At 32.4% G+C, this 23,733-nt stretch overlaps 1 long non-coding RNA gene across 1 annotated transcript in view; it reads right to left on the bottom strand.

Moving 5' to 3' along the window:
• LOC132713797 (uncharacterized) overlaps positions 1-21,652 on the bottom strand; it is a 30,948-nt gene extending 9,296 nt beyond the window's left edge. Inside the window, exon 1 of the long non-coding RNA XR_009623486.1 lies at positions 21,336-21,652. This is a non-coding gene — a long non-coding RNA (uncharacterized LOC132713797). The remainder of the gene's footprint in view (positions 1-21,335) is intronic.
• Between the last annotated feature and the right edge of the window lie 2,081 nt (positions 21,653-23,733).

The raw sequence follows: 23,733 nt of genomic DNA, 5'->3' as shown, positions 1-23,733 counted from the left end.
AAGCGATGGTAAAGTGTTTGTTTACATATGCTTTAAGTGTTAACACAGGCAGTATGACTGTATGCCATACGTAACATTTATTCTTACATCTGTAAGATAAATAACAAGTTAAAATAAACACAAAGTGACTTTTATATCATGATCTTTGACACTTTCAAATGAAAGGTAGTCCTAAGATGGGTGTTCTTTTTATGAAGAATGCAATAATGTCAAATTTACACGCAACCAACTGTGAAAGAACGGCAAGTATGTGATTGAACCATCAACATTTCACACATAAACGTGTCAGTCCATTACCAAACATTTATTTGTCCATATGGTCTTATACTGCGCCGTGTTCTTTACCCACATTTTGGTAATGGAAAGTACGAATGATCTATGTCAGTAAGAAATAAGATGTAACAGCCTAAGCCCTTCTTGAACTGTTTGCAAACAAGGTTCTTCAGTATCTCATTTCGATGTTTCTAGTCCTTCAAAAATATTTATTACCAATATTATAATGTTAAAGTTTGATTAAGACAGTGCCAGAGTGTTGCTAATGTTGCAGATCTCATTTGTCCTATTGTCTGCCGAATGATTTCTTATTTCGGTTTAATTCTAAAAAAAATAGTGAACTATATATAATCCGTTATATGATATTCCACATTGTATTTCCTAACTGGAAAAATATAAGTTTAGGAAGAATATTAATGACTTGAATAACTTTGCGTTTTTTTTTACATACAATTGGAAATGAGATTATCTGTTGGAGATGCCAAGCCGAGCTTAAACATTAATGTTATTTGAAAATGTGTTATAATATCAAACATGACGACATCAAAATTAGATGAGGACAACACTTTCAGCATTCACATTTTTGGACTATGTTTTTTTCACATTTATGTTAACAAAGTACTATCTAAGATCATCCTGAACAATTTTTGAAACCTTTAATAGCTCTTTCACAACGTGCAAAAGATAAACTAAAATGTTCTAAATCGACGGCCGAGGTTTGAATTTAACTCTCTGTTTTAACATAATTGCTTAGACTATAGTACCACGAATTTCTTGGAATATGTGAAATGTCTAGCACATTTATTATAAAGATATATTTCCTGATTGAAACTGTCTAGTTTTCTATCAGCACCGAAAGTTTGTGTCAAGAATAAAATATATGATGGAGAAAAACTCTTCATTAGATTTTGATTTTTTTTCAGAATAAGTTTGTCTGGGGAAAGATCTGTCTGAATATTTTTGTTGTTTTGATGATCTGAGTCGGAATCAATACTGTTGATATCATAAGTAATAACATTAGGAATATATACTTTTACTTTGCATTTCATTCATGGAGTGTTCTACATTGTACATTTTGATTACCCTCCCGATTGTATTTTTCATAAAACTTGCTTGCTTAAGCTGGTGTTAGGGGGTGTAAACGGTACCCCAATGAACAAGCTCAATAAAACCGAGCCTATAACATTTTCAATTTTGTCGTTCTGGTCGTTGTGTAGGGATTCTGTTTTTCTCTATTTTATAAAACGTACAGCTACAAAGTTCTGAAAAAGAATCACTATATAGTACCACTAGAATATCAATACGCCATTTGTGTGTTTCCTTTACAACATGAAAACCCATCTTTCAAATGAATGTTCTTACTTCAGTTTCAATGCATTCTTTTCAATTTGTTTCTCAAAAATCCATTTTTCACAAACGTCTTTAAAAATGAATTTCAGAACATTAAATAAAACAAGGTATACCATTAATTTTATCAGCTAGGTATAAAACGTTTTCTCTATTACTAGCGGGGATAATGGAAGTTTTACATGTGGGCATCACATGTAGCTCGTCTGAGGCTGCTGAGCACAAAAACCATTAGCTTACAGCGATATAATAACTTACCCCACCCCCTAACATTAAATGCAATTATATATACAAGTGAAAAGCATAAAAAAATTCCTGCCATAAAGTCTTGAGTTGTGTTGTTTTCTCTGTTATAGAATGCGGGAACTGTTGGTCCACTATAAGACATGTTGTTAGCGTTTACAAAAGCTTGTGGTCAGTGTCAATTATTGCTTTATACAATATGCCATAACTGACCTTTTGACCCGTAAAACACTCTGGTGGATAGTGTTTTACTCTGTCAAGGAAATAGTTAGTGATGTTAAAGGGAGACTGGACATGTTATATGTCAGAAAAAGTGTAACTGAAATCCTGATGGCTTTATTGATAGAAGAAAAATAGCACGAAAATCACGGTATCAACACCTTTTTGCATTTTTTTATTCACAAACAATAACAGATTATAAAAGTGCCAAGGAAAAGGTTGATCGACATTTATTAAGTGGCCTTAAGTTAATGATATAGTTTTTTTTGAAAACGATTTAATATGCCGACATTTATTTCGAAATGAATTTATCATGAAATTTTATTTACAATATGAACATCATTAGAATATTAACACGTATCAAATAGTATCATATTTTAGTTAAAGTCTCTTAATGTGGTTAATTCGTCTCCTATATTGTGTTAAATACATATAACCTTTTAAAGCAAAATTCAGTACGTTAATTAAATAATGCAAAGAATGGTATATATCTTAAGTAGACAGCACTAGTTTATAAAACATTAATATTTTGTTATACTTTATCTGTATTAAAGTGTGTAATAAATATTTTTTGGTTTGTTCGTATTGGAAGAGTATTGTTTTGTATCTTTAAAAAATACACAAAAGTAATTTAATAAGATTTTCGATGTTTGTTTGGAACGTTTTATGTTATACATATACAATTATTAAAAGATAACCATTATGATATGAAAACCACGTGACTGTAATGTTTATTAATTGTTTGAGTGTGAATTTCTTCAGTCTTGTACCAATGCTGGTGGTCCGACTGGACATCTTCATCATTTGCTGTTTTCACGAAAGAATTCAGAAGTTAATTTTGTTGACATTTTAACATGGTGAAATCTGTAACTGTAGTATAATTTTAACATATCTTTGATAATAAAAACATTCTCTGAGTTTTCGATTTTGACAGTGTGAGTTTGGATATGAAGTTATGCGACGGCCCTATGTGTGGCCAATGAACTGGGCGGCCAATGCATTAATGTCAAGAAAGTGTTTACAATATAAGTATGTAGGTAATGATATTCAGATGGTTAGGTATCTTAACAACAATTCCAAAAATTTAAATCGATGTTTTGGATGATACGGCACTATATATAAACATTTTGACATTTAAAAATATCTTGTTTTCGATGCATTTTTGTACTTTGTGTTACTTTGATATCACTGATTTTAAAAACTAAAATTCAGTTTTAATCTTGAAACCAACAATGGATATAATTCTGAAAACCTTCAAGGAAATTAGCTGTTAGTATTTAGACATTGCGTTCTCATTAGTTAGTAATAAGAGTAATAAAAAAAATAGTTCAGACAATATGGTGTTATTTAGTAACTTGCACCTTGTCCCTCTAAACACTCGTATTTCTCCAAAATTTCAAATTTCTAATCATCGATGGCAGAGACCGTGAAAACAACATTTGTTAACTTTTAAGAAGCAACATGTTAGGTAATCAGATAATCTGGTATGTTCTCTACTAAATTACTTCATCATACACCTTATGTTTTAACCATTAAGAGCTCGTGGACCGATTGAAAGCAAGCGCTATTCATTCATCAGAAATGACGTATGACCTATAGGTTCACTTTTTTTCCCTATCTCTTAGAAAGTGATAATTTATTACAAAGGTTTTGCCACGGTTAAGACATAAAGTACTTAAAAATTAACTATAGTGTTTTTCTCTTGTAAATCATTGCATATTTGTCATCGGAAACCGGAAATTCCATTTGTCTTTAAGTAATTACTTTGATTCCTTATAACCTATCACAGGCTACTTCTGAATAGATTGGTAATGTTCTGTTATCTAGCAGATCAGTATATTAGTATATTAGTATTTTTTGCGTGTTAAATTTACCGATCCAAAACGCCTTTCAGTATGACCGTTCGTTGCAATAAAATCTACATTGCCAATTGGCAGTCTATCTGGTCCTTAACATATGCAGAAGTCATATTAATTCAAATTGTCTATCAGCATATACATGTCAAATGATAATACTTTAGAAATTTATGAAAGGACTAAGAACAATGTACAAGGTTTGTTATTGTTTAATCGAGAGCAATGTGAATTGAATGTTAAAGTTGAGTCGCAAACGGATAATATAATACTAGTAGTTGGCGCAAATGATAGCTATTTCGTGACGCAAATGATATGTGAATTTAGGCGCCGATGATATGCTAGTTGGCGCAAATGAAGTTCCCCAGATTTTATTGAGTCTGCTGAAAGGATTCATGTAAGTTTCAGCATCTTTTAGGCTCCCTAGCACCGTCTGAAGTGGTATTGAATCTGCAACACTAAAATACCGGTTGCAATGATCCCGAAAGACACAATAATATAACAACACTAGGATGAAGTATTGGACAACTTTTTATAGTCATTAATTTATGAAATGATCATATGCCTTTACGTTATTCTCTGAAGGATTCAAAATATTAGTATTTAGTTGCCGTTCATGAATATACCCGTCTGCAAAATGTTTAGAATTAGGAACATAACGAAGTAACTGTTTTATTTTATTCCAATAAGTCAAACATGTAATGTACTTCAATGACTAATAAATAAATGAAGAAATAATCGGCTGATTCTTTTATTAATGAAAAACAAAAAAGGACATTTCCAAATCCAATGCATAACAAATCAATTTCATTATATTCAGCAGAATTAAGATTAATCATTATTCTCATGACTCTGGAGAATGACAGACTCATTTGCATGCACATTTGAAAATTGAATAATTTGAATTGAATTGAATTTGAAGAAAGTGCGGATAAATATGTTTATAGTTTTCTGTTTCACCTAAATAAACATGCATAATAAAAAATTCTTGAAGTTGCTGATGCAGATTTCTAAGCATTCACTTAATTCATGAGTTTCCAAAGTGTTAACATTCAGAAAATACAGAAAATTCCCAGAATAAGCAGACGATGTTGAAAGTTTTTTTTTATTTTTCTGAAAATTTGCCAGGTATTCATTTTAACGGTAGACCCTGATATGATTTGTTTGAGAAAGTTATCACAAGGAGATAACAGGGGTATATTGTTAGTTCACACTTTGTATTAATGCCCTTCATGTTGATAAAATTACAGGTTCAAATTTTCATGTGTGGGAAAATACAGATCTGTAACAAAAACATACCCGCCTTGCAGAGGTGATATGCGAAAAGTTTCCAATGATGCGGAAACGACCTATTCCGGCTGTTTCGAAAGTTATTCCGTTAATGTCGGATTAACAGTTTCTGTAGAAAAAAAAGAAAATTCTATTTTTACACACTGTCCTTGATAAAGGCACGGGTGTGTGGATATTTTTGATCGGGAAACACTTAAAATATTATCTATTTATGCAATACAAAAACATGAAATCTACAATTAGAAACATACATATGGCAGAAAACTTTATGTTCTGTACTGTTCTTGCACTGTATGCAGAGATAAGCCTATTTACATTATTGCATTTTCTCTTCTCAATTATTTTGAATATAATATTATATGCATTAAGTCTAAGTTGAAAAACTAATGATATAAATTTGCATAAAATAAACTAAGAATTGACGAGAAGGATATGTATTATATGAAAGCCAACATTTTCTTCACTTGATTTTATCAAGTTTTTCTCCCTATGTTAAAAATGATTGTAGGACAACAGTAAAACAATAATGGAGTAGATTTTAACTTGCATTTTCTATTGCTTTTATTGATTAGTCTAATCATTCAATTTATTGCCCTCCAGTACACTAACATATGTTCATTGAATTGACATGTCTTGTTTTCATGAGGGCATTGTATGTTGAAATTTCATTCCAGCAATTTAATTAAACATTGTCCTAAACAGATTGACGTATAAATATTGATATAAAACAGTAGTGATTTTCGTTGTGTTCATTTTACACTTGATCCAGTAATCATTTAATGAATGATTGGATTTATTTTGAAATAAAAATGTCAAATTATAATTTTCGTTGACGTTTATTTCAGATATTTGTTTAAAAAATGCACGTCTGTGTTTGAGATTTAGCTAGTCTTTCGTAGGATTAATTTTCTCGCCCTGTGTGATCTAATTATTCATTCATTCAACTTCATATAACCTTGAAATCTTGTCTCCAAGCCGTCTGTTCCTTTCCATCAAATGCACGTGGCGAACGTCTGCCACTATTTGCACTTGCAGGCGAAAAATTCAATATCGTCTGCTTTATGAATTTTGTGGCGCGTGACAAACTTGCAACCCGATATAACGCAATGCAGCACTTTTGTCATGTATTATGACGCAGCATTCCTTTAAGAAAAAGAAAATATCATCATGACGGTTTATATTATCCTTGAAAACGTCTTATATTTTCTAATTACAACTTTCTTTATATAAAACCTGAAACACATTCATTAATAAATTCATAAGACGTTTATTCATTTATAATGAAAAACACAAACGCTCCTATCAGATTAAAACCTCACTTCGCGCTAAACGAACCAAATCTGTTTTACACGGAAGCAAAAAAAAACCTCGATGGCATAGTAATCGTTTACAAGCCGTCTGCTTAATACCAATCATTTTTCTTTTCCGGAGGTAAAAAACTCATTCTTGGTTCAGTTTCATATTTCAAAGCTGAACATTATATGAATTTCCATCACTTTTTTTCGACATTTCTTTCCGATCAAAAGCTCAAGTTATTCCTCCAGGCTTCCATTTGCATATATCTTGCTCTCATTAAATATAAGAAAATAACAGGAGATGGAAAAAAAATTGATGCATAAAACATTGCGCTGGTTTGTTACCCCTAAAATCCTAAAAACGTAATTATAAAAGTATTGGAGCAATGAAAAACATATTGTGTAAATTAATGTATTAAAATTTTCAAAATTGGAAAATAACCCGGTAGTAAAAGACCGATTAATGTATAAAACATTGCACCAATCCCCCCAAAAATCTGAAATTAAATTTTATAAAAATATCGGAGTAAAGAGTACATATAGAGAACAAAACAAGTGATGTTTTATAGAAAGAATAATGTTTAACATTAAATAATTAAAATTTAAAACAAACAACAACAAAAACAATAACAACAATAAAACTCGTAACAAACACAGTTTGATAAGAACAATTTGTAGAAGTTTATCTTTCAAAACATCATAAGGATATACTTATGCAAATGACAGTCAAGAAAGAATATTTACAGCAGAAAAATTCCAACAATAATAATCAACTCTTGTTTTTCGTTTCGTTTTCGAACAAAACAAATGATTTTGTTCTGCTGTTAATGGAATAGTGGATATATCCGGAGTATTCCAGTCTCACCTACTAGTTAATTGTCATCCAGCGAAAGTCGTGTTATTAATCAATGCAAGGTCAAGGTCAAATGCGAGGAGCTACAATATTCCTTGATTCTTTACATTTCCACGTTTATGTCAGAGAAAGTATTTTGTACAAATTTTTTATTACCCTTTTTATTAATTAACTTAGATATTTAGATATTTGTTTTCTCGGTTAGTTAACATCATATTCGAAGAGAAACAAACAAATGACCCACCAAGACCACTAATACAACAAAAGCTTGAATGTACAAATTTGAAGGGTATCTCTAAATGATAATATAAATAGTGATTTAAGATATTTTATGTTGATGGCTTTATGTGCTTAATTTTTGATAATACCAAGATACCCACATATAATATACATGCATAAATAATGTATACAATACAAATAAATATTAATATTAAAATTTTAATATCTTTGAGCTTATTTTTATTATACCAAAATATTGATGAAATGTTTTTAAGATACTGTTCGCGTTCCATATGCCAACATAATAGTTTGATTAAAATGTGATTATTAGTGATTCCTTAATAACAACAACAACAACAACAAAAATACAAACCCATAGATATGGGTTGCATTTTTTGTAGCTTTCCTATATGTCCTATTAAATTTGCCTTAGGTAATTTGATTTGGATATAAAAATGTTTGATAAATTATATTATAATATGTTTGCTCCTCATGAAGGACACAGAAAATATCTTTTAAAATGCTTTGTCATGATTTGTCACGATATGTGATCAATATTATTATGTCAGCTGTGAAGATAAAATGACATTTCTTTAAAGCAGACGATATGCATAGCATTTTTCAAATGCATTCAATGGGGATCCTGGGTTTGTTTTTCTTGCCGATCGAGCAAAACATAAGCGATACATATTCTTTTTAAAAATATTTTGCAATGGATATCTTGATTTTTTCTTTCTTGCCAATCAAGCGTCATCCTTTTCTAAACATTATTGTAAGATGCCAAAAAGGAATCATTTAACGTAATATTATAACAGACACGAAGAAGTCAATTGAACGTATCCATTTATTTTGGCACACTTCTAGAATGACAGCTTGAAACAACTTTTGGCGCGAAGCAGACGATGTTAAAATTATGAATGAAAGTCGTCTGCTGTCTTATGAATTCAATGACCTTTGCAGAGAAGGTACATATTTTATAGTGTTTGAATGCTACTCTGCAGGAACGCTGCTAAAATGCACTTAACCACCCCTTATTGACCCTAAGAATGCGACCCAGCGTTCAGGTCAGGTAGAATTGACTTACTCCACGCTTACAAAAATACATTAAGCAAGCGTCTTTCAGCATGGGTGCCGTAAAATATATATAAATCACGTGCAGCGTTCCAACCGACACTTATAAGAACCAGGTAAAGTTATGGTCAATTTGCAAGCCGTTCGTGAGGTGCCCCATACAGTAATTACCACTACATAATTCTAAATTTATCACTTTTTTTAGAAAATAGACAAAAGAGTTAACACACGCCATTTCTCAAATTGTGTTATGTTCACAATCACTTTCGACGTCATGACGTCATTAACAAAGCATCAATTGACAAACGTCATAATGAGCAGGACTTGTGATTTGTCAATGAATTACGTTTTAAAATGTAACAATTCGATTTAAATAAAGTAATGTTGGCCATTTTCCATTCAGTTATGCATACAAATCTTTAGTCCTTCTGATTTCGAAGGAAAAGCTTGAAAAAAAACAATGCTATTTTAGAAGAAAAAGTGTAAAGACATGACAGCAAACAAGTATAATTCACTTAAAAGGTATGGCCTATACACCTACAAATACAATATTTTATGCATTTTAAAACCAGGATTTTTTTCCATTCATAGTATAATGAAAGAATGGCTGTGATGAATCGTTTTTTATACGTATTGGCCAAAAGCAACAAAGTTCTGATGCTATATAACATATATGCTATTTTAAATATACATATGCATGTATTAACAAAATACATTATTACAATTATCATTCCAATTTAATCATATTTCATAGAAAAAATAAATATACATGTACATAGTGCCGCAATAAGTCTTCTTTTTTTCCTCTACGTACTTATTTCCCTCGTGTATTCTTCCGTATAAGATTTAATCAATCACTCAGACGATTTCATCTCCTTTGTTTTCGTCTGCTAAATCATATCTGTTTATGTAATTTATAGCATACGCAATTGAGAAATGCTCTTACTTTCCTTAATGACGACAATTGTGTAAGTTCAAAGCCCAACAATTCATATCAGCTTGACATATCACTGTATCTGCTGATCTCATTGGTGTCGGCTGCTTGATGAGTCGAGCAGACGACTGTAGCAATAAATCGTAACGTAAAAGAGAAATCTTCACACTTAAAATATATTTCAAATAAATCATTTAACCGTTTTCTCTCACTACCAATGCAATCTGAATCGTGGTGTTGTTTGTTATGTGATGCAATCAAAAGACCGACCAAAAGCATCAAAGACTAAACAAAAACCGAACGTTGTTAAAAAGGCGAAAAGTTTAATGACGCGAGAAGAATCAGAATTTTCTCCAAGAATATACTCGAGCGTTTCAGGATTTTACCGTTCTAATCTCCAACTTTATGTGAGAGGAACAATTTCTGGTTTGCATTTTGAGGTTGTTGGTTTTCAAGATTGTACAAGAACAATGATGCACTTACATGAGATGAGTCAGAAAACGACCGCAATCAATAAAAGTAAATGATGATAAAACCAAATCTGCAAGTAAGCTTGAAGCGTCTAGGAAATTGTATACTTGACTTGTGGTTTAAATCTTTAAAAATGATATTGTTATTATTCTATCCTCACTGGCTAGAATTAAAATACACGTTATAATTACACTTGTAGCAGATGTGTACTAAAAACATGTACAAAGAAGCGTCATTTTGGCGAACAGAGAAACATAAACGCGTGCTATAAAAATGTAGTTTTTAAATATGATTATAACAATACGAAAAACGAGCAGATGTTTATTTAGTACGTATCTTTCACATAATCAGACACTGAAGGTCAAATTTTATTTTTTCATATTTAACTGTATGGTTATTTGTAAATTAATATTGCGTACTCTCCCTCCGAGTTTAAATACTACCATATGCCGTAATGTGTCTCGCCACACGGTCCAGCACAACCAAAGTATAATCAAATTCGGCCCCCACACTTCAATTACCTTTTAAGATTTTTATCAAGTGTAGCCGGTAAGGTGATATAGTTGTACTTTTTCACTTTTTTAGCGTACCGTTTAAAAATATGAGGTTTAATTGATGTACAAATGGTAATGATTATGACGAAACCAAGACAGATGTTATCATGCATTGTTCAGACCGGTTTAAAAAAGAGACAGATATAAAACCTGTCACGAGGACGTCAATGACACGTGCAAGGTGCACCTTATCACAATAAATATTGCGTAAAAATATCAGGTTTAAAAGTTAAATGGGATATAAAGCTACACTTTCAACACATAAAACATCTTGAATGGATTTGTTTTAAATACAATATAATAATTTTCATTTTCTGCGTGAGTTTCAAAATTGTCTCCTCTTGCGAGCCCCCCGCGGGCTTTATTGCACTTATTAAACAAGGAAAAGATGATATCAACCTTGGAAATTTTCAGCACAGATGTTTGTTAAATAGTCCGCGTATTCTTCGAAAAAAAAAAACTAAAAAAAACTAAAAAAGAAACAAAAACAAAATACAAAAAAAACAACAACAAAACAAACAGAAAACACACAATATAAGTCATTTTAGAGCCGAAACCCATTGTCTTTGTTTCTGATGTACGTGTATTTATCTCAAAATAGACGTAAAACATTGGTAGGCAATAACCTTGAAAATTGAAATGTTCTTTTATGGTTAGAAAATTAAACCCTCGTGGTGGTGGTTTTGGTAGTTTACATCCGGAATCTCGACGGTAAACCTCTTTGAATTCTCCAGAGCACAGTTCAACCGTATTGTTCCTGGACAGGCTGTCAAGCAGTTTACCAGTATCAGGAAATGTTCTCTAAAATGATAAATGGTCTTGTCCAGTTAGAAAGATGCACAAGTCCATTTTAGATAGATGCATAGTAAAGTTTTCAAAAACATGTTATTTGTACTCTTCTTTTATGTTGCCTAGATACACATAGGAGTTATAACAGTACAGCAAAAAATACATTTGTTATGTTTTAAGATAACAAATAGTTGTGGTTTTCTTATGTTTTTAACATATTTTACGAAAAATAAAAGATAGCGAGCAAATGAAATATCAAAACAGATGGCTTTACATAAAACTGTCATGAAAACACAAACAAATACCAACAAATTGTCTTCATATTTACAATCAGTGAACTTATAGCAAATTAATCACATTGGAACACTATGCAAGAAAATCAAAATGTCAAAATAATCTGTTAAAAATGTTTGTGCAGATTACTTTTGCAACCGATTTCCTAAGATACTTGTGAAAAGTTTAGATGATGTTTTTAACATGGATATAGATGAAATGTTAAAACAGAAGAACATAACAAAGCCGTGCCCAAGTGTGGTCGACATAATCATATTTAGTGGTTAAAATATTAGGTAATGAAAATTATTTATAGAAATAATTAAAACCTTTAAGAGAGATAAAAACGACAACAAATGAAAATGTTACAGGCTCGATTTGATTGAACCTGTTTATGGACAGTGATGGTAAACGCTATCTACTGCCAATACTCTCCAGCACCGGCTTTAGCCAAACCCAACATTTAAAAATGACATGAACATGTTATATAATAATTAGACTACGAGTACCCAGCAAAGGTTAATATAGTTTTAATATATGATGAATAAAGGGATTTTTATGACAATTTTTATCAACTTTGGCCTTTAATAGAATTATTTGGACTTTAATCAACAACAATTTTACAGATATATATGTAAGATCAAGCGAAAAACCGATACAACGTTTCTCCGCAAAATAAAAGAAATATCTGGTAATATGTATGGAAGTGTAATGTATATCAGTCTTTTTTTTTCATACCCAACTGACCTGTTTTTTTGTTTGGTGTCCTGCTTGTCTGTAGTCCTGTGCTGCAGGGTCGTGTAAAGGGATGCGTTAATGGAATGCCACCTTTCCTTGTTGAACTTGTTTTTTGATATTTTAATGAAATTACATACATTTACCAAATTTTCATTTATTAACAAGTCAATTCTGGAGAGCAATGGATACAAATTTGCTAAATCGGTTTGATTGAGTCTGTTCATGAGAGATAATTATTGAAAAGTGCAACATCTCTCACGCCCCCTAGCACCGGTTTAAGGAACACAAACAAGAATTGAAACCAATGATCCTGAAGGACCAGAAAAAAATGTAACAACCCTGTCAACAAAAGTATCAGGTCTGAATCTTATTTAGCATATTAACTTCTCGATAAAAATATCAGTTAGAGCATTTCACTTTTTAAATATTGAAAAAAAAAAAACTATTTCGTTTCTTACATTTTATTGGCAATGGTGCGGCATATTTGTTCAATCCATTGCGCATGGTTCAAGTACAAAAATGCCAACTATTTGAAAGTCCTGCTGTCAAGTAAGTAGTGGTTTCAGAATATATGACTTATCAATGAGATTCTGTCCTACATTAAATGACATATAGTGTTTGAAAAGTGGCGAAACTCCCAAAGAACTCTTCAACTCACCTCGTATGATCTGTTGGAACAGTCATTTACAAACCATTTTGTTATTGTGACTTATTTGTTGCTCTACATACTCGGCGTTTACTGGCAATATTGTAGTAAGTTACTAACTACCATGTTATTACTTAGTACCGACGTTAACTGCTAATATTGCACTTACTTTCCTGTAATAAATTACGTGCTCACGTGCTCTTGTTCTAGTAGAACGATTTTCTCGAGGATATTGATAGCACCTGACGTAAGTGTGTCAAATAGTATATCGCCGTTGTCACAACAACAATTCTGGCACGTGTTATAAGAAGTAGATTGGAAATAAATGTTGTTTAACGTTGACAGATACACTGTAAAAATCATTGTAAATGCTGGGAAAACAATATGAATGCAGCAACAATTGCTTGTATATTTTTATTTGACATTTATTCGCGAAGGCAAATTTCTTGGTATTGCTTTTAAGCGTTTGATAAAAAGCACCATTGAGGAAGACTTCATGTAACGTTCATTTTTATATTCATTATAAATATATTCATTTAATATAAAGTGATAATTTAGAACGTTAAGCAATACATGCTTTTGTACAGCGAAGTCTACTAGCATAGTTCTCCAAATGACGTCAAAGGTTGTTTACATATTTATGAGCTATTTTTAGCACAAATATAGTAAATACCTGTAAACTTGAGCCCAATCTATGATAGGAAAAGTACAATTATTATAGTAAACAATTATTTATCAACATCTTTGTTATTCTAGGTCATATATTTTACAGGTGAATGACTTGATATAACAGGATGGCATATCACTCACGAATAACTGACAAGTCGCTTTGTTAGAAAAAAAGAAATAAAAAACTAAATAATAAAGAGATATGCTTTGATTTCATAACTATGATAATTTACACCAGAACTGTAGACAATTAAGCAACCAGTTATTGCGTATTTGTGTGTCATTCTTTTTGTAGTGGACTTACAATATTCGTTTCATTTAAAAATGCTTATTGTTGGTCTTACGGATTTTCATTTTTTGCAAACAGTAGTATAAGGTTTGCAATTATGTGCGTGTACAGATGCTGGATTGGGTCTACAGTGGTGATTTTTAAGGGTTCTTTTTGCTGTAACAAAGGGCAAGACTGGAAAAAGACATACATATAATTATGTGTACTTTGTGTAAAATGCTAATGTATTGCTTTTATGAAATAGAAATAATGACAAAAGGAATGTCATGAAATAAAGAAAAGCAAGGAGAAAAAAATAGCATTTTATTTATATTGTTTATTTATTATGTTAAAACAAAACTTTTTTCTTTTCAAAAAGGGATCTTACGTTTGAAGCTGTACAAAAATATTTGTTTAAAAAAATGTCACTCATATAAGGTCGAATAAGCCATGCGATATCATATGTATATGTGGTATCATATGTGTAGTCTTCCGACCAACTTATTACAATAATTATGATTATCGTGTCTTCATAAAAAGATGATGATGGTGATTTTAAATGAACACTTGTACATGTACGGTATGGCTATTATTTTTATTAGTGCCGTCTTGCGTGTGGCCTTGATTTGTTAATTTATCAATTTGTTAACCATATGTTACTGAATCTAGTTAGCATAATTAATCACGTATTGGTCGACACCAGGTCTCATTCGTAAATATATTATACCAAAACGATTACAGCGTGACAAAATACAGTGAGATATTTTTTTTCATCTTTGAAGTTTTTGTATGATCTTTTAGATAATATACAATATCTGTTTAGCATGTATTTGCACATCCTTCAAAGCACTGTTTAATGTCGACCTTGTAGTTATGGATCCGTGTTCTTTTAAAATATTATTCTAAGCATTATTTCAGGGTACAAGCGCACCCGGATAGAACCAGCAATTTCAAGTAGTTTAGACATATAATTTCCGCTCCTGACAGAAGAAAAAAGAAATGAGAAATGACATGCTTGTTGTTTGTATAGGAGATTAGATAGACTGTGCTATGTTCAATGAATAAGCAACAAAAATATTGTAAAATGTTCTGATATCTTACATCAGATTGAAGCAAGATTTGCTTTCTGGCCATATCGATCTGCTCCGCGTTCGATTGTATCATTTTCATAATTTTGAGATTTACTTATTTATCATTCCATAAATTATTTCAACATAAGGTGAATACAAAAATATTGTTCGCTTCATTTTAGGTATTCATGATGAATCAGTGGCAATCTTATTGTAACAAGCTATCGTCATATTGGGACAGATAACAAAAAAGTAATCAGTTTTGGACCGAAGTACTGACTTCCGCAAAATAACACGCCGAGTAATTCATCGATCACTTCTTCAAACTCAAAATTAATTGTGTCATTGAAGACTCAAGGAACACAAGTGACAATTTACCCGCTTTTGTTGCCGTATTTGACATAAACATGATGTCACCGAAGAAAAATGGCTGCATCTTACGTGAAATAATCAGCCTATTAGAATTTTACGACCCTCTCTAAAGCTTTTATTGTTGCTTTTAAATAATTAATAGCATCAGTCAATCGTGTTACGAAAGTGATTCGAGTGAGCGTAATTAAATTGAAATGAGGGGCAAAAATACTCGGGCAGCAAATGAAATGTAATTAAGTGGCTTCGGAAATTTGAAAATAAAACCTGTTAGTTTCAGTTTTAGTTTGACAATGTGATGTGTGGTGGAAAAAATGCAGATTCTTTTTATGTTTGGCAAATTGAAGTGTTGTGGGAAAGAACTTTGTTTGTTCTTCTATCACTCATTCAACTCCTGATCTGTTGGTTTTCACTTCTGTTTTCTTTATTAACAAAACCTGAACTTTTTAAATTGTTAAACTTTCAAGATATTCTCCGTTGTATTGCAATCATTTAAAATTGATATGTATCCATTGTATACGTGTACATGTATTTAATATTGAAATAAGTTTTGATATAGCTGTACGATCAATTTTCATGTAAAAACCATCAAAGAAACATGCATTGTTCCTTTAAAAAAATAATACGAGGACTTTTAAATTGTTAAACTTTGATTCTGTTTTGTGAATGCTATCACCGTTGGTTGTATTGCAATTATTTTTAATTTAGATGTATCCATTATGAATGTATATGAGTACATGTATTTAATACTCGTATGTTTTGTAAAATAATGTCAATATTTCAAGTATTTTCTGTTGTGTAAAGTCCGATCACATCGTGCAAGAAAATTTGCAAGACTTAATTTGAAAAAATTATATAACATACAATAGTTTTAAGAGGACAATTTAAGAGTATCTTTATCTATCACTTGCTTTGGTTTTCCTCGTTGATTTTAATATAAAACGGATCACACTCGGTGATTCCGCAAAAGGCTTGACCCAAGCTAAGTAGAGTCCACCTCATCCAAATTTAGGTTTTGGATCAAGTCACTCCTAAAAACTGTCATACTTTTATGGTCCCTTCACACCGGACTTGCGATCTTACTTCGCTCCCTGAGCGACCTTGAACGCACAGCAAACAACATGGACGCCGTAGGGTCGAGTTGAGAACACCTTAGGTCGCCTAAAGGACCTCATCAACACCCCAGGACGCGGAGTCACGGCGACTATTTTGAACACTCTTTTTACCTATACCATGCTTCAAATCCCTTGGCCATTTTGAAATACCTAGGAAATGACTGTTTATCTTTTGGACATGTAAGAGCATGTTTGGCTTTTTTTTTTATTTCATTACTTCTTTACTGTATATAAGTGTAAGAAAAGTATTTGCAGGAATAGAAATGCGCATATGTTTTACATATAAATTTATCAACATGATAATAGCCAAAAGACAGAATTTGATTAATGGTTTTCTGCAGATTTTTCAAGATCCTTTAACATTTTCATACTCCATTTCTCAGTGGTATATCTAGATTTCTGAACGATTTTCACACGTGTACCCCGCACACTTATTTGCGTCATTCATTTGACAATTACCATCTTGAAGAGTTAACGACTGTACTTTGTAAAACAAATTTACTGCAGAGAGGCGAACTTTTTTTCTGTAATAAAATTTTGAATGGCGCGTGCAGCTAGTTCCCGAAGCTATCAACTTACACCACAAACGTCGAGGGGTTTTCAAACGCACATTGTGTGCAAATCAAGACGGTTTTAAAGATTTTTTGTGTGTATGAAAGCTCTTGCCGAATGATGGAAATATTTAGAAAACGTATAAATGAGTCATTTAAATAATGGAGACCCGATGTGTATGCTTTGAACGTATGCTGCGAATCGGATCAAATTTAAAACAGAAGCCGAAATTGTTCTTTGATACTTTTACACTAGAGAGCAACTAGAACATGCAACATATTTGAGCCGCGTCATGACAAAACCAACATAGTGCGTTTACGACCAGCATGGATCCAGACCAGCCTGCGTACCCGCGCAGTCTGATCAGGATCCATGCCGTTCGCTATCAGTTTCGCTACTTGTAATAGAGTTTGAAGGCGAACAGCATGGATTCTGATCAGACTGCGGGGGTGCGCAGGCTGGTCTGGATCCACGCTGGTCGCAAACGCATTACGTTGGTTTTGTCGTGACGCGGCTCATTTGCTGTTGTGTCGGCTGCGTTCTGTGAGCGTCGCCTTTGCCTTGTTGGTCTTTCTTCTCATTTTTATATGCAACATATATGCTAATTGATTGATTTTAAATAACCACGCTAAAAAGCCTTTCCTTCATCCGTAAACAATCTTTGCAAATTCATGCAAGTCGTTGAAAATATTATATACGCTTTCTATATGTATATATATTTCTATTTCCGGGTTATACTCGGTATCAAAGCCATTTTATTCATTTTAAAGTAACATTTTTACGGCACGATATTCATGAAGTCCAATCATGTGTAGCAAAATTTGCCCGTGGAAGCGTTACGAATTTCATATGCTTATTTTACAATATAAAGTTTCGGATAACTTCGGATAATTTCCCTTTCCTTGTGTACATTAAATGTCTGCCTTGCAGGCAAAATGTGCAGAATTGAAACTTTTACTTTCTATAGATACTGCTCCGTATGATATTGGCAAGCTTTCGTAATTCACACTGAGGCCAAATTATATTTTACTATGAAAATTTCTGGGAAAATCTAGGAACTATCTTAGCAGTTTGTTTTTTCTTCATTAGCTACACAATTTTCTAGTTGTTATCGTAAAACGTAAAAGTTTTTGATAAAGGTTGCATCTGTTGTAAGTTAAAATCGGATCATTGCCCATTACTTCCCTTTAGAATTACCCGGAATTGAAAAAACATCGGAATGTTCTTATTCTTTAACTGTCTCCAACTAACACATTCTTGTGTGATACGTGAAGCTGTATGAAAATTATTTCATGGAAAAACGTGGCATTGTTTAAGATTATTAATGAGAATATTTGATAGTTATTCATTGTTTTTGCACCTTTGTCTTATTTGTACTTATTTGACCTAGTTTCTGACTGCATTGCAAGACAAAAAAACGCGCCTTCACAACAACACCCCTTTAACTGGCGTGCAAAAGGTCCTCTCATGCACAAGTTGCAATTTTTATTTCTAGCTCAAAAATGTTCTACAGAGGTCATTCTAATGTATGTACACAACGTACATGACATACAAAAACATCCCTCTGATCCTATATCATACACTCTATAAAACTGCTGAATTAACAGCCGAAAAATGATATATTTCATAAGTAAATCTGTTTGATAAATGGCATAAATCAAAGTGAAATTTGCACAGTTTTTGCGTTCATCTGAGTTAAGTCTGCGCATTTTGATTAATGTTCATTTCAATTAATCTATGTCGTAATGTTACCCCTTTGGGAATACGCGCTCTTAATGAGATTCGAAGCACTTTCATATTATACTCTTTCCCTGAATTACAAATTGTTGCATTTCTTTTTTCAAAAAATGCAAAAAATCTCGTCATTTGAGAGAAACACTTGTCGAAAGAGTAATAAATTGTTATTTGTGCGCTATGTACTTGCCGCCATGCACGAGCCGCGGTGAACGCGCCACGTGCCTGGAACAAACAAACGCAGAGACACAGATGCTTGCATAATATATCTTGACATAAACTTCACGTTGTGAAGACCATTATATGTTCTTAAGAGTTTTCTCTATTTTTATTGTTATACGTAGAATGTGATTTACCCGTCTGGGAGATCGTGCAAGATAATACATTCTGAAGCGTGTGAAAAATACCAAACACTCGCAGATTCTCTCTGATAAATTATTGCTATCGTAAAATCCCGTTTTGATAACTAGAGGAAGTTTTGTTCCTACTAGGGAAATGATATGTACTCATCCAGGCTGTTACCCGGAAAGTTTAGCTAGATCTAAAATAAAAAAAAAACTTATTCTGACCGAGATTTCAGTTAATTATTTATTATTTGCAAGATACTGTCAACATGATTTACTAGACACCATCTCATTACACGATATAAAAAGCTAAAGCTAATATTTGCAATGTCATTTCTAAATAGTTCTAACCAATTACTTTGCCCTCGGCTGGCCAGAAGCATTTGAGGTTAAATTGTATGAAACAATGCAGAATTGAAATCTAAATAAAATGCAATGAATTTGCTTAAAACTTGAGACAATATGTGTTTCATGGTAAAACCAAAGCAATGCATCTATTTAACAATTTTCCTAGACAATTTTATAACTATGTAATTATTATATAAATTAAGATATTTTGTTTCTGACTGACGTTGTGTAATCTACCATTCAATATTATAATTGACGTGATCATCTAATTTCAAACCGTTGACATTTAACATTTAAACTTTATTAAACGCTTTTTGTTATAAATACAAATTATTTTGTATTTTGGCATATAGTTTGGCCATAACGCCATACTTTACATTATGCTTCTTTTTGGCTATTCCATCACACTACTTTTAGCCATAACATGTCATGATATTTTGCCATCAAGCTTATTTTGGCCAATACATCACAATACTTTTAGCTATTATACTACATGTACTTTGGTCATTACATCACAATATGTTTTGTGACAACATCACCTTACTTTTGACCACTAATTTTGTCCATCAGATTACTTTCCTTGTAACATTTCATCGCACTTCTTTTGGACATTTCATTACACCTCTTTGGCCATTTCATAAAACTACTCTGAGCCATTATATGGCACTTCTTTTGACATAACTGTTTACTTCATTTTAACGTTACATAACACTCCATTTCTACAATTATATTACACTACTTTTAGCAAACACATCACACTACTTTTGGCCATGGCATTATACTATTTATGCCATTACAACAGACTAGTTTTGGCCACTGCATCACATTTTAAGTTTCACCAATGCATCATATTACTTTTGGTTATTACATCACACTATTTTTGGTCATTACATGAAACTTCGTTTGACCTGTACATTACATTTCTTTTGGCAATTATATTAACACGGTCGTGAATGCGCACTAATTTTTTCGTAATAATGTGAAAATTATCTTTAGTCATTACTCTGAACTACCCAAAATAAATGGTATACAGTATGTAACTTTGATAATATTAAACGAATTTCTGGCCTGCAAAACTATAAATGCTCGTTATGTATAACTTGATATAGCATCTTACCCAGACAGAGATGAAGGGTTATTTTATTGGACTGTTTCTGTCCATTGGGTAATTCTTTATTCAGAGCTTCGCTTGATGTTCTAAGATAATGACGCTGTTAGTTATGACATATTAACCTATTTACGATAATATACTATGTCATCTGTCAGTAGGTTTAGGTAATATTTATATGAATTAATTTCTAATAAACAATTGTACATATGTGAAGTTGTAGATCTGTGAAAGCCAAGCAATGACCTACAAGTTGTTTTAACTTTTTTAGCTTTTTAAGAATTTTTAAACTGATGATGCTTTTTCCTGGTTATCTTTGTTTTTTGAAAGTTTCATGTTTCTTTCAATTCTTTTGCACTCACATGAATATTTTACAGGAAAATGTGAGCTTCGTTTGAAGAAAAAAAAATAAATTTAGCCATAAATCTTAATCATTAGCAGAAATCCGAAAAATTAAATTCCTTGATTATAGCTGGCTGGAAATAACCGCGCGCGCAATTCAGTTAATGAGGCGAAATATTCTTAAACGAAATCAATATATCATCATAAACAGTGTTGTGTTTAAAAATAAGTAATGGGTATTTGCAGATAAACGTCCTTCATTATTACTGAAAAAAGTGTCTAAGATTTGTTTTTCATATTTATGCTATCATGATCTAATTAAACTTACTATATGATCAACTTACGTACAGACAGAGCTCTCTGCAATACATTATTCTCCATTTTGTCTCCTTCCGCGCCGAAAATATAACTTTCATTCCGGGTTTATATTGTTGTTCGCTTTTTATCTACACAATGTGGTGCACACGCTGCTTCAATGCATGCCTCAAAGTCTTTGAGTCTTCAAAAATTAAAGTCAAGGTCTTGAAACCCTGGGAAATGCTGGTACTCATTTGCACGGCAGAAATTGGCAGCAACCCCGAGCCATTTTATTGCACGTAGTATTGGAAAGTACGCAAGAAATCTTTTGTGCAGTTCCCATTGGCATTCCGAGGCAAATATCAAAAGAATCTTTGAAAAATGTAGAACAAAAAATAAAAGAATGCTACTATTACTGAATGGCTGTAAACATGATGAAATGAGCCGCGTCACGACAAAACCAACATAATGTGTTTGCGACCAGCATGGATCCAGACCAGCCTGCGCATCCGCGCAGTCTGATCAGGATCCATGCTGTTCGCTATCAGTTTCTCCACTTGTAATAGAGTTGGTAGGCTAACAGCATGGATCCTGATCAGACTGCGCGGATGCGCAGGCTGGTCTGGATCCATGCTGGTCGCAAACCCATTATGTTGGTTTTGTCGTGACACGGCTCAAATTATAAAGCAGATGCGATACTGCATGCATAGGAGAGTTACTAAATTTCTGCGTAAAATTGCAAACAAATATTTGGCACGCGAGCAAGAAATCTACTATCGTCAAGGAAGAAAATATGTGGAGTGTTTTGGCATTTGATCACGTGATCAAACAAAGTACTTATGTACCTCTGAAGTTTTCCTTGAGATTTGAATTACGCAAAGCAATCTGATTTTTTAAAAGCATGTTATTTATACAAGAACAATCGAAACTTAGTGATTTGCTGAGTGATCTATGGAGTGGTACCTTTCTATTTTTGACTGCTGTAGCATGCTACACTCCTCATCTCAACATGTTGTGTACTTTCGGGAATAGAATATGATGCGTATTCTTTGCATATAGAAAACAAAAACTCGGACCCTTGTGAAAGAAAGAAGTTCGGCTGCTCAGAAATTCAGCATAAAAACAACAAAAATAACAAACGGTGCTTTATCACGTGGGGAAAATATTGTATAATTTTTAAACGTTAGAAAATTAATACCGTGAATTTCTTAAAATAAGGATTGCAATAAAACTTGTTTGGAAAAGGTACATGTTTCGCAATTGTATCATATTGAATTATATTATTACCGAGTGAATGTAAATACGTCCAACACTGATAGACCGGACTCTAGTACCTGTGTTTGCACTCTTTTCTGTCAAATTATCAAAATTTAGCAGCAGCAAACAATTCTTACACTTAAACGCAATCAAGTTAATAGAATCACTGGTAATCAGTATTGATATTGTTCTATGCACCTTCTTAACCTTGTTTATGACAAAGCACGCGTTGACCTTCAAATTAAAAGAGGTCAATTTCAAAAATAACAAGTACGGTTACGACGCCATATCGTTAAATTCCTCGTTTTATGTCAGTTATGAGATTTACTATCTCTGAAAAATATCACAAAACAGATCTTATTCAGATTCAAAACTGCTTTTCTGTATTTAATATTTGATTTGTTTCTCTTCGAACGCGTTCCAGATTCTCGTGTGATAATTAGTATTAAAGTCTTACATTCACCCCGGGATATAATAGACTTTTTTTAAACATACAGAAGAGAAGAGTAAATAGACATTGTAATAACATATTACAATAATCCGGGATTGATTATAAGCCAATTTCTGCCGTAATTATACTCACGGTTTATGGAACGGGCACATATAAATTACCGTATACATGATGGTTATACATCTGAAATTTTAATAAAAAATGGCATATATATAAATTTATGAGATTACTAAACAAGTGAAATTTGAATATAAATGTTATTTCACCATGATATTAATCTAATAAGAAGAGAAGATAACCTGCACTTTCTATAAATCCGGGTTCAAATGTAAAAATAGAGCACTGGCATTATAAAATCATTTTGGGATTGTTCGGGAAAACGTGTGTTGGCGTTGTTAGCGCTCCATATATATGTATAAGCTCGTGTCAATTGTTTCCGGTCAGTATGGGAGAAAACATCAAGTCCTGAAGCTATTTGTTAGCCATTGAAGTTACAGATAAACCATAGATGGTAGTTTGCACTGACTTATTTAAAACAGTATGAATAAGACTTAGTGTTTACAACCATCGCACCGACGAGTAGGGGTGCAATCTCGTTAAGAACAATTATATGTTATGTCTCGTTCAATAAACTATGGAATATATTTTCATTATGTGTGTACCAACGTGTCCCGTTTCTATGACTTAGGAACGTTACATGCTTGGCAAGTCAGTATAATTATACTAGTCTATGTGATGTTG

Source organism: Ruditapes philippinarum, unplaced genomic scaffold, assembly GCF_026571515.1.
Source record: "Ruditapes philippinarum isolate M1 unplaced genomic scaffold, ASM2657151v2 ctg321_1_1_1_1, whole genome shotgun sequence".
Lineage (NCBI taxonomy): Eukaryota > Metazoa > Mollusca > Bivalvia > Venerida > Veneridae > Ruditapes > Ruditapes philippinarum.
This window is presented reverse-complemented; position numbering and strand designations above follow the sequence as displayed.